Raw genomic sequence first — 13,092 nt, 5'->3', positions numbered from 1 at the left:
CCCTCCACTGCATCCTGCATTATGGTGCTGGCAAGGGTGTCTTGCCTTCTCATGATGTGTCAGAATCATTGCAGCTTCCTTCATTGTACAACTTCCAACAGCAGTTTATAAGTTCCAGTTTCTTGAATGATTCGCTGCTTGACAGACTCATTGGTCCAATGCAAGACACACAGAAGTTTCTTAAAGCAGTACATTTCAAATGCCTCAATTCTATTCTCTAACGTCTTACTAAGCATCCATGCCTCATAGCCATAAAACATTGTAGAGATGACCAGAGCATGTAGCAGAGGTAACTTTACCTTCAGTGTAATATTGCTGCTTGTCCAGATTTTCTTTAGCTTTGTTATTTGGCTGGAGGCAATGGCTATTCTGGTCTTCACTTTCTTTTCTAGATGTTAAGTCTTCTGTAATGGTAGCTCCCAGATACTTAAAACTCGTTGCTCTTTCTAGTTTTTCATTGCTGATCTTCACATCAGCATTGCTGTTGGTTATCTTGGAAGTTGTCATCACTTTGCTTTTCTCAATGCTCATTGACATTCCATAGCTCTTTGAAGTTTTGTCTACCATTTCTGTAAGTTCTTGAAGCTCTTCACATGTCCCCACTATCAGATTGATGTCATCAGCAAAGCACAGGTTGTTGATCTTCTGCCCTCCAACTCGTACAGTTCCTGTGAAATTCTCTAAGGCATCTGACATGATTTGCTCAATGAAGAGGTTGAAAAGATATGGTGAGAGCAGGTAACCTTGGCACATTTCTACTGAAGTCACAAACTATCCAGCTATGTTGTTGTTAGTCAGCACTCCACTGTGTACATTGTTGTAAAGTCCCTCTATTAGTGTCATCAGGAATCTGCTGATGTTATGCTTCTTGATTGTGAGCCAAAGTGCTTTGTGCCACACCCCATCAAAAGCTTCTTTAAGTCTATGAATTTATGGTGAATTTCTTTTTGGTGATCACATTACTTTTCACACAGTACTTGGATGTTAAAGATTTGTTCTGTGGTACTTCTTCCTGCTCTGAACCCATCTTGCTCTTCTATCAGCAAGCAAGGGCTCTACAACTTGATGCTTGAATCTCTTCAGTTTCACTCTTAGAAGTACTTTGCTTGGATGACTGATCAAACTGATGGTGCAGTTGTTTGTGTATTGGTGGAGATTCCCCTGTTTAGGAAAGGAAATGATGACGGATTTCATCCACTGGGTTGGCAAGTTTTCTCCCTCCATATCATGTTGCAAATTTTGTGAAGCATGCTTATTATGCTGTCACCTGTCTTCAAGAGTTCTGCATGTATGGTATCTATTCCAGGTGTTTTCCCATTCTTCAGGCTTCTAATGAGATGTCTGGGTCTTCCTCTTCAGTGGATCCCCATTTGGATGTTGCAGTTGTAGAGTTCCTTTGCATACCCTGTCCATCTCTTATGTTTCACACGGTTTTCAGCAAGTAATATCTATTCTTGTCTTCTATTGCCATTGTTTATGCTTGCTGTGCTTTGGTCATCTTTTTAGGCTCTCAAATACTTTCTTGCTGTTGTTCTCAAAACCACTTCAACTTTCTTCACACATGTTTAGAATCCAGTCTTCTTTTGCCTTTCATATTTCATCTCTTACATTCCTGTTTGCTTCTCTTTAATTGAGACTGCTAGATTCTGACTCAAAATGGTTAGTAGGGTTGTGTGAAATTTCACCGGGTGTTTCATTCTGAAGCTTTTTCAACACGTTTCACATTCAAAACAGCAAAATCAAAATGAAACAAAAGGCTTTGAAACAGCTTTGAAACAAAACAAGGACACTTGAACCATTTGGAAAATTTCAAAGCCGGGCTTACTTGGCTTCAGCACCAGACCCAGGTGGCAGCATGCTGTCATCTGGCATGCAGATCTGGGGGCTTGTACTCCCAGGAGGGCTGCAGGGCTGTGCCGGACTCTTCCCAGAGGTGCAACAATCTTCCCCGGCACTGGGTGTGGGCTGCGCCCAGTGCTGGTCCCAGGCAGCAGCCTGAGTCTCCCGTCATGCAGCGCAGATCCGGGGACTCGCACCCCTGGGAGGAGTCTGGCACAGCATGGCAGCCCTCCCAGGGGTGTGAGTCCCTGGATCTGCATCCTGGGGAAAGGAAGCTAAGCCTGCTTGTCCAACCTTAGATTGGACATTAGGAAGAACTTCTTCACAGTTAGATTGGCCAAGGTCTGGAACGGGTTCCCAAGGGAGGTGGTGCTCTCCCCTACCCTGGGGGTCTTCAAGAGGAGGTTAAATAAGCATCTAGCTGGGGTCATCTAGACCCAGCCCTCTTTCCTGCCTATGCAGGGGGTCGGACTCGATGATCTGTTGAGGTCCCTTCCAACCCTAACATCTATGAATCTATGAAAAACCTGGGACCAGTGACAACCCCCCATGTGCTCTCCGCCTGGCTGCAGCCCCCCCCCCCCCCAGCCGCAGCCCCCCCACCAGACGCTTCCCACCTGGCTGCAGCCCCCAACAGCTTACCAGCATCAGCAGCCGTGCTTTTGGCCCCCTGTATGGCAGGGGGCAGTGCGGCTCAGCCCCAGCTTCCAGGTATCCACCACCTCTGCCACATCAGGGGGCAGCAAGGCAGGCCCCTGTTTAGCATCCAGAAGAGAAGGCTGAGAGGGGATCTGGTGGCCATCTACAAACTGGCCAAGGGGGACGAGCAGGCTACAGAATATTCCCTATTCCCCCAAGCCCTACCAGGAATAACAAGGAATAACAGCCATAAACTGACTGCAAGTAGATTCAGGCTAGATATTAGGAGGCACTACTTCATAGTCAGGGCGGCTAGGTTCTGGAACCAACTTCCAAAGGAAGTGATGCTCGCTCCTACCCTGGGGGTCTTCAAAAGAAGGCTGGATAATCACCTAGTTGGGGTCATTTGACCGCAACATTCTTTCCTGCCCATGGCAGGGGGTAGGACTTGATAATCTGCTTAGGTCCCTTCTGACCCTACCAACTATGAAACTATGAAACACCTGCACTGCTGCTGCCCGGCTTGGTGCAGCATAAGGCTGTGCTTTCAGGCATCTCTGGGCTGTTACCCAGGGCTGCGCACCATTCTCAGGGACCACTGGCCACACCTGCCTGGGTCCTGCATGCATGAGCCCTGCGCGTTGCATCTGTGCATGCAGGACTCAGGTCGATGTGGCCAGCAGTCCCTGCATGCGATGCACAGCCTCAGGTGATGGCCCGGAGCTGCCCAAAAGCACATGGCCCCATGCTGCACTGCACTGGGCCAGGCAGCAGCAGCACGCTGTGGCAGAGGCGGTGGATACCTGGTGGCTGGGGCCAAGCCAGGCCATGCAGGGGGCCAAGAGTGCAGCTGCTGATGCCGGTAAGTTGTGGGGGGCTGCAGCCAGGCAGGGGCTGTGCAGTGGGCCTGCAGCCCAGAGGAGCCCAGGTGGGGGTTGGGGTGGGGGGGCTGCAGCCAGGCAGGGAGGTGAGTGGGGGGCACCGGTCCCAAGTGGGACAAGCAGGCTGAGCTTCTTCTTACTGGGGCACAGATCCAGGGGCTCACACCCCTGGGAGGGATGCTGTGCTGTGCCAGACTCCTCCCAGGGGTGCAAGCTGGATGAAAGGAGGCGCAGACTGCCACCTGGGACTGGCACTGGACAGTCCACACCCTGTGCTGGGGAAAATTGTTGCTGCCATCAATATCAGGCAGCAGCAGCAGCCTCCTGTCATCCAGCATGCAGATCTGGGGGCTCACAACCCCAAGAGTCCAGTAAAGCCCCACAGCCCTCCTGGATGTGCATGTCCCTGGATCTGTGCAACAGATGACAGGAGGCTGCCGCTGCTGGCAAGTGTCAGGACTTTTGGTTTCATCACTTTGAGGTGCAGTTTCCCAGAAACCTCTTCATGTATCTCCTTGAAACTTGGCGGGCGTCATGCTTTCAGAAGGGGCTACCATTCCTTCAATTTTCACCCAAATCATGGATGCAATGACAAAGTTCTGGACATTTTCATGATTGCCCATTGTCGAAACTCATTGAAACAGTGAAAGTTTCAATGAAACAAAATGGGACAGTGCTTCAAAATTAAACGAAACAACAAAATGGAACACTGTCCCTTCAAAATGGCGAAACGGGCATCGAAACAAAATTATGGTATTTCGCACAGCCCTAATGGTTAGCTTTCAGTGCTTGTCATGCACCACACATTTCCATGATTCTGTTGTTCATCCATGATTGACTCTTTTTCTTATCTCTTACAAGTAAATCTTCTCCTGTTTCTTTGATCATTTGAGCAAATGCATCTGTAATGTTTTGTAAGTCAGTTAGTATTAGGAGTCATTCAAATTTTCCTCCAATTTTTATGTTGAAGTCAGCCTTTATTGTGGGATCTCTGAGCTTTCTTAGGTCATATTTGACTCTTGGTGTATTTGTGCTTGCAATCTTCTTCAGTTTCAGCTTTATTGTCATCATTACTAAATTGTGGTCACTGCCAATATCAGCTCCAGGAAATTATCTGGTCTTATTCAGGCTGATGCATCATTGGAATCAATTAGCCGTGAGAATGTAGTCTAATTGATCCTTGCAGGTGCCATCAGGAGATATCCATGTCACCCTTCTTGATGGTTTACACGGTAAACAACTTACTACGCATATTACTGGCTTCATACCAGCTATGAAATGACTGCCCAAAGGAGCTTTCCATCTATTGACTCATCTGTGAAATGAACTTTCATTTCTACCCAAAAGAATGTTTACAGTCTTTTCTCCAATGCCTAATGAAGGGTGTTTGTGCCCAAAAGCTTGCAATTACATATTTTTTTTGCAAAAATCTTGTTGGTCTAATAAAAGATATCATCTCTACTATAAGTCCTGATTGCCTTTTACTATCCACAAAAAATTCATACTGAATTTAATATCCTAATGATACCTGATATAACTCACTATTTCTACTCAGAGAGTACTTTTGCTGCTCAGAGGGAAGTCTGACTGTAGCAGGGCATTGAAGTGTCTGCTTCTCTAAGGGAGCAAGGAGCCTGAAAGACCACTTACAGGTTGCGCAGGGGGCTAATGAGAGACTCACCTGCCTGGAAGAGGGCTCAGGCTTGAACTATATAAGCCCAGAAACTGAAGCAGTCAGGCAATCTCTCCTTGTCAGCCACAAAGTGAGGAGCTCCCAGCAGCAGAGCTCCTGAAGGGACTTGGATTTATGCAACCAACTCTGCAGGCCTGGGAACAGAGGCAGATCACCTGTGTAGAGAAAGATGGGGTTTTACAGGCAAGTGGCCTTTGTTTTATGTTAAACCCAGAGAGGGTTTGAGATGCTTGCCAGAAGGTTGAGATGCTTCTTTTTATTTAAGTGGCACTGCTATGGCAGGCTGAAGGCCTAGTTAGAGAATTGGTAAACCAGGAGCCCACAGGCAGAGTGGGGCCCAGTAAGGGGGTCCAGGAGCCTAGAGAATAGGCTGAGACCTGGACCAGAGGATCCACACACCCAAAGAAGGGCTGAGTCGGTCCAGAGGGTTCATGAGCCCAGAGCGGGCTAAACTGGATTAGAGGACCTCTGTGCCCAGAAAAAGGGCTGAGAGTCAGATCAGGGAGGGAGGGGAAGGGGGCTGGGAGTCCAGTGGAAGGGCTGAGAGTTGGATCAGGGGATCTGGGAGCCCAGAGGAGGGGCTCCATGTAGGACCAGGGGTCTGGGAGTTCAGGGGGAGACTGCATAAGGGACCAACGGGTCTGAAGGCCCAAGAGGGCTGAGTGTATAAATAAGCAATATCAATGAGAGAGAACACCTGCGAGGCTTGGGGCATGGTATACAGGAGAAACGGAGCCATACAATTTGCTCTTAAGGCTACAGGTGCCCAGCAGAAGTATGGACAGGCCAAGAAAACCACCAAACCTAGGGGGCAGGACTGTAACTAAGGGGAACCAGGAGGACCAGGAGTACCCAGTGGTGATTGACACAGGCTCAGGGTCACTCAGAGCCCATGGATAGGCTCCCTTACACAACCTTCAATAAAAACAAAGAGCAGCAAGTGAGTGACCAAGGGAGAGTTGAACCTAAGCCAGGCATGGGGCCATACGGCTGTCCCTGTGGCCACAAGCCTGCTACAGTGACCATTTGCAATTACTGTACAAAGAAACTTGACCTTCAAATTTAGTCTTAGAAAAGATTCATTTAGGCAGATAAGACCATTTTTAGATGTAGAGAGTTAAAAGTAACTTTCTGGGTGATCTTGGGTGCTTCTTTGATGCACTATAACTAAGAGCAGCACAGTTTTAAATACTACATTTTGGAAACTATAAATCAAGCGGGAAGGATTTTTTCCCAAAATAGGATACAACTTATATTTCATGTTGTTCATAATATTTTTATAAGCTTTGTCCAAATATGCCATTATTATAAAAAATATAATTAAATGATGCCATGTAATCTAACAAACTAGCAAGACAATAAAAAAGAAGTTTCTTACTGATCAAATCCCATGTTTTCATGTTATCATAACTCCAAGAATCATAAGTGTAAGACTGTATTTATGAGGCCTGGGACACTGCAAAAAGCAAATATAGAGCCAATCAAGCAGTTTATCATGGAAAAAACCATGGTGGTTCCACAATAAAAAATATTAGCTCTTTCAAAATCACCTTCTAGGCAACATAATGATTTCTAGCACTATGTGCAACATTTATACAGTTAGGTATAGTGCCACAGTGTGGCTCCATCCTCCAGTATCCCAGAAGGCTTTGCCCCTCACCTCCCTTCCACTACAACTTCAGGGAGTCTGTGTGTCACACTGGACTATACTGCCCAAGGGAAGCATAAATAGGTTCACAAGACACTTGCTACTCAGCACCATTTTTTGTTGTGAAAAGGATAAAATAATTCCTGCCCAAACAACCTGACAGGAATCCACCTCCCCAGCCCTGTTTCCATGCCAAAAATATCTGTTCTTTTTGCATCAGTAACTTGGTCATTATCTCCAAGCCAAGGAATAGCACAGAGCAGAAACTTGTGGGTGGTTGAGTTGGTGTCTGGATGCTTCCAAAAAGTTGGCTCTTGGCTTTTACAAGTGATAAATGCCACAGCTGTGGGAAAGGAGAGACTCTTCTGCCCCTCTCCTGAAGTGGAATGAGCATGGGGCAGGGCCACGGGTGGTACAACCAGGAGATCTGTGTGCAATTAGTGGGGTGACTGGCTGTTATAATTTGCAAAAGCCATGTCTGGGGGTAAGACTCTGAAGACCCCATTCTAAAGTAAAGAGAATAGAAGAAAGAAGAAGTTGTTAGAGAAATTCTGAGATTATCTGGTTTATCATCATCTCAAAAATACAGTGATCATTTGTCTCTCTCACATTAGTCTGAAGGGTAAACATAGCTGGAGACTTTCAGCACCACTCATTTGTAAAACTGCATGGCTGCTATATACTTTACTTTATCCACAAGGCTAAATAGAGACAGTCAAAAAAACCAAGCCTAATCAATTCAATCTCCACAGGTTAGTCTAAGCTGCTTAAACTGAATCAATAAGCAAGTGAACAGACATTTACTTTTGATTCGAGAAGTGCAGCCACATGCCTGCAGTGGCCCAGGTGAAGAGCCAGGAGCCACTAGAGCATGCCTCCCTACTCAGCTGGAGCAGACAGCTCAGGCCAAGGCTAGCTCACCCACCCTCAGGGAGACTTGTGGGGGAGTTAACTTGAATCTGGAGGGGATCTGGGACAGAAGTTCAATCAACTGATTTAACCTAAATCAGTTAAGTCTGATACTACATCCATCCAGGTTTATTTTAGACAGTTTGGTCATTTTGAAAGTGATTTATGTGCACTGAATTTCTATTGTGTTGCAGATTTGAACCGGTTTCCTATCACTTATACTGGTTTTTTGCCATTTCTGTCCCTAAATCAGATCAGAAAAGCTGACTTAATTTTTCCAAATAGTCCAGAGCCTAACACCTCAGAGTTAAGTGTATGTATTCAGGATTGATTTTGTTTAACCATACTGCTTTCCTTAATAAAACTGGTGGAATTTTTTTCTGGGTAAAGAGTAATATCTCAAGGAATTTGTTCTAAGCTTTACTATGCTACTACACAGTCCAAGATAGAAGAAGCCAATTAAACACAGTGTTCCAATTATGTGTTCCTCTCTATCCTCACTATCCTCTTCACACACTTTATCATGCATTAAATCATTACTAGTATTGCCATTTTAAGACAGCTACTCCTTTTTCAGGTATTAATGTATTGTATAAGCTCTTTACAATAGAATAATGAAAGGAAAGATAAGAAACAGTCAGTCTAGTACAAAAATAAATAATCTATTCCTTCATCCTATTGCCTTTTCATTATCAGACACCTGATCTATAGGTCAGGTCCATTCTACTTGACATATTTATCTAACTTTCATGGCAAATTCTTAGCTTTCATGTTGTTGGCTTTGTGCTGCAGATGTTTCAGGCACCTAGCTCCTATATTAATTAATTACTTCTCTGTCAGGTCTAAACTGTTAACCTCCATTTTAAAACAACTTGCTTCCCCATCCCCATCCCCCACTTCCCTCTCATACACCCCTATTGGAAGATTACCATTTTTTTCATGGTCAGATACTTTCTTCTAATCTTTAGTCTAAATACATCAATAGCCAGTTTTATGCTCATGAGTCGATATTGTCTTTTAGCTTAAATACCTCTTTATCACTGGTCACTCCCCTCTCACCTAATATATTTGCAGACAACAACCCTATCACATCTCAGCTTCCACGTTGCCAGGTTTGCTTGGTCTTCTCTGACAAAAAGGCTCTGTTTCCCTAATCATTCTAGAATCTCTCCTCTGCCCCTGTTGCAGTCTGAATTCAACTTTCCTGAACATAAGTGATCAGATCTATATATAGTATTCCACATGAGATCATCAGAGTCTTGTACAAGGAGTTCAATAATTCTGTATCTCTATTGGAACCACCTCTTTTGGTATATTTCTCTTTGTTATGGCCATATCACATTGACAGCTTGTAGTAATCCTACGATTGACTGACACATCAGATCTTTCTCCTCATCAGTCATTTCAAAATGGTATGCCTCCAGTTTACAGCATAAATTCATCTTAGTGCATGATCTTGTCCTTTGTATTGTATTTATTTGGTGTTTAAAATGATAACTCCCAGTGCAACATCTAGTCAGTTCCATAATCCCTCCAATTTTAGTTTGGGAGTCCATTGAAAGCTACAGTGTGGAAGAACATAGTTCAGAGAATACCTACAGTGTTTGCCTCCAAGGCCTCCAATACCATTATATTTAATTCATTTTTTTTTATTTTGGTCCTCAAGGACATTCAGTTCTTCCTGTATGAGGTTCCAGTCCTCCTTGGTTTTGATAATGTGTCCCAACTTTGGGAGGTAAGATGGATAGCGCATTGGAGGCAAGCACTCTAGGTATTCCCTGAGCTAGGTTCTTTCAAACTGTGGTTTGTTTATTTTTTGTGGGGGAGGTTAATACCAGGGGCTCCCAGATTCAATTCCATTTTACACTAGCAATGCGACACAAATGCACACCACTTTTCAACATGCTTGTTTTAATAACAGTTCAAATTCCTTTAAAATCCAGTATTTAAGGGTTTAATAGGGTTTAATCTATTTAATAGTTTAATAATCTCAACTTTCTTGGGTTACTATGAAAATATTAACAATATTTTGTTAGTTGTATTAGAGAGATGGCTGTTGGCAAACCACTATTCACATTTAGTCATCACAAGATCCTACAGCTAGCCCATTGTTGGGATCACTAAAACTATTTCCAGACAAAATTAAAGAAAATTTGTTTTTTTCAAGAAGGGTGTTATCCAGGAGCTTGATTATGAAAAAAACAGGCTAGATGAAATTCCCTTTCAAATAGTGAAAGTCTTTCCCTTGATTTCACTGGACATTGGAACAAGCTTATAGAACATGTTGATCATTTACACAGCATAAGCCACATGACCCAGTATTACTGGAAAGGTACTTAATTAGCTCAGTTCCTTTCTCTGTAGACATATGACCACATGACAAAAATCATACACACAACTGGCCTGGCTGGCAACTTTCTGTGGGGTCTCAATAGAAAGGTCAACAAGTACAGAGGCACTAAATCCTGAACATACACCCCAGCGATGATCCTATTTGATCAAAGCTGAGGTTTACTTCTTGAGAAATATGGAGTTTGAATGGTCATAAGTCTTAGTGTTTTAAAATATAATTTGTTCAGGCCATTTTACAAGCAATAAACACACATGGTGGTAGCTCTATGAAAAACAAATGTCAGTATTTGCAAACTTAACTATCTAGCATTAGGCTCTTAAATCTATACTTCAGCACCTAAGTATCTGGAATAATTTCTGATTGAATAACTATGCAACAACATTTTTGGCTTTTTCAGAGATAATTATTTCATGCCAACTCTAACAAAGCACGTATATTTTGGTAAGAGAGCAGCCACGTTAAAGTTAAGATTGCAAGTAAAACTCTTTTTTATTCTTATTATGGAATGTAAATGAGAAATTAGACATGAGCTTAAGTCTAGGATAAAGTAATTTGATAGATATAATTTATTAAACTACTTTGGCAATTGTCAAAAGGCAATCTCTGCTCTGCTCAATATATAGCACATCATCTCTCTCTACCTAACATCTAACAGATCCAGAAACATGCAAAAAATGACTTCAGAACAAAATTATTCCATGGAAATTTACATCTGTATTAATACATATGTACATAATGACTACGTAATATGAAAAACCTCAGCCAGTTTATTACCTAATAGATTTTCAGTTGTTACTACTATCATATAAGGAAGAATACAGATCCTATATATGAACAATCATGCTTAATCTGGGGAAAAAAATATCACCTTCCCCTACAAAGAAACACCCCCAAAATTAAAGGCCATAGTGTTTGTAAGGATGTGTTCCATAAAACCAATGCACTGTAATCAGAGTAATTCAGCACTTCTAGAGGTTAGGGTAAGGCACATAAGTATGTAGAACAAACTGTTGCAGCTCTGCTAATGAAATTGCAGTACCCCCATTTCTTTTTTCTGTGCTTAGATTTATTCTCAGAAGCCACTACAGTATGGTTTTAAAATAGACTAAATTTAACAATGTACAAAGAGCCAGCACAAAGCAATCTGCACTAACTAAACCGAGTAATGGGGTTGCTTGGATTGAGGGCATAAGAGGAAAAGAGTAACTGCAACTTTATATGGCAAAATTAAACTGTGCCACACATATCAATACATCTGGGATCCATATTTATACTAACTCAATTGTCTAAATCCTCAAATAATGAATAGAAATGAGCTGCTGCAACTGTTTTAACGTATATCCTCTCCAGCCCTTTTGGAAATTCCCACTCACAGCCTGATTACTTAGGCTTTGAGCAAGGGAAGGGGTTAAATTTCATCCAAAGTCTGGTTTGAATTATGGCAAACTAACAAAACTCTTCATGAAACAGGAGCTTTTAATAGGACAACAATATGTCAAAGTAAAATTCAGGGAAAAAATATCCTTAAACATCAAATAAACAGCTCATATACTCTATAGTGTACAGATTTACTTAGTCTTTCTATATTCTTATCTAAAATAGGAATCCATATGCCAGAATACAAAAAAAGTAAAAAAACAGACAAAAAGTTAACAATACAAACATTATCACTAGCATCCAGCACCACATTTATGTTAAACATTTTTTGCAAACTGAATATTTTATTGCATGACATTTCTAATTATATATCTCTAGCTCTCCAATTCTCAAGAACTTTTATCAAAACTATTGACAATGATGCTACTTGAGTATTTTTTTATTCATCTCATTAGGTAAAACTAATATCCCCAAAAGAAAATGTAGGAGTAATAGGGAAGAGCTGTTTTCAAACATGGACTAACAAATTATTTTTTTAAAAGATGCTGCAATAAAATCTTCAGTCCACAATTAATTTTTAAATGCAAAATGTCAATCTCTCTCACCAGGGCATGTCCTCTATCCTTTGATCATATGGAAGCAGGACAAATATGCTAGGAATATTAGCGGGAACCAACAAAATATGTAACAAATATCAGTAACTAGGGGACTACTGAACTCGAGGAGACGGCTGGCTAATTCCGTGGGCAGACCCTTGAGCTGGCCACCATTTTCACAGGCTGAGCGTGGAAGGGCCCCCCCCATACCTCTGATTGGCTGAGGGGGCCGGCAGTCTTGTCTCTCCCTGCAGATTGCCAGATGGCCAAAAACTGTGGCTTAACTGCTTAACAATTAAGCAATTAAGTGCAGATTGCTTTCTACTGGCCCTTTGTACATTGTTAAATTTTGTCTATTTTAAAACCATACTGTAATGGTTTCCATGGGCTTAATCAGGGGATTAAATCCATAGAAGCCACGAATTGACATGTTATTCATTCAATCTATTCATGTAATTAAACTCTAAACTGAAATATTGTATTAAATTAAAGCTATACACAGCATGAATTATATCTAATACCAACTATGTACACTTTATTAAAAGGACATTGTAAAAAGGAGTTTACTGAATGCTAACTTTGAGACAGGCAATTCGTGCTAGCTATTAAATGCTAGCATGCTGCATGCAGCAACAGCAACTGTGGACACACACTATCTGTGGGGTGAATACTTGTCTGTTCACTGGGATGGCACACTCAGTGTCCACTGAGTTCACTGGAATGGTGAGGCAGCATCTTACCAGGGTGTGTAGAGCTATGGAAACTGGTCACAGAGTGACAGAACAGAGAGAGAGGCACAGGCACCTGGCACTCTTTGACAAAGTCCACATAAGCAGCATGTTCACTGTCATGCTCTTTCCAACACCCAGGGATTGATGTCAGTACCTGAGGATCACCTGGTTGGGGTCCAAAATGCTAACAGTGCCAAGGAAGGAGGCAGTTGGTTGCCTGAACTGCAGTGGCAGTAACACATCATACCTGTAGTACTGGGCAGTTGGAGGCACTTGGAGGAACTGGATGCATTTAAGTCGGCAGGCCCGGATGAACTCCATCCGAGGGTACTGAGTTAGTCCATATTTATACTAACTATCCGAGGGTACTGAAGGCACTGGCTGACGTCATTGCACAGCCACTGGCGGGGAAAATTTTACAACCTT

General features: G+C 42.7%; 1 protein-coding gene across 5 annotated transcripts in view; it reads right to left on the bottom strand.

The window, feature by feature from the left end:
* The window catches only part of ADAMTS19 (ADAM metallopeptidase with thrombospondin type 1 motif 19), a 271,308-nt gene that overhangs the window by 227,059 nt on the left and 31,157 nt on the right, over positions 1–13,092 (bottom strand). The window lies entirely within an intron of this gene.

The sequence above is a fragment of the Alligator sinensis genome, unplaced genomic scaffold, assembly GCF_000455745.1.
Source record: "Alligator sinensis unplaced genomic scaffold, ASM45574v1 scaffold1001_1, whole genome shotgun sequence".
NCBI lineage: Eukaryota > Metazoa > Chordata > Crocodylia > Alligatoridae > Alligator > Alligator sinensis.
Note: the sequence above shows the minus strand (reverse complement) of the source record. Positions and strands in the feature narration are given on the sequence as shown.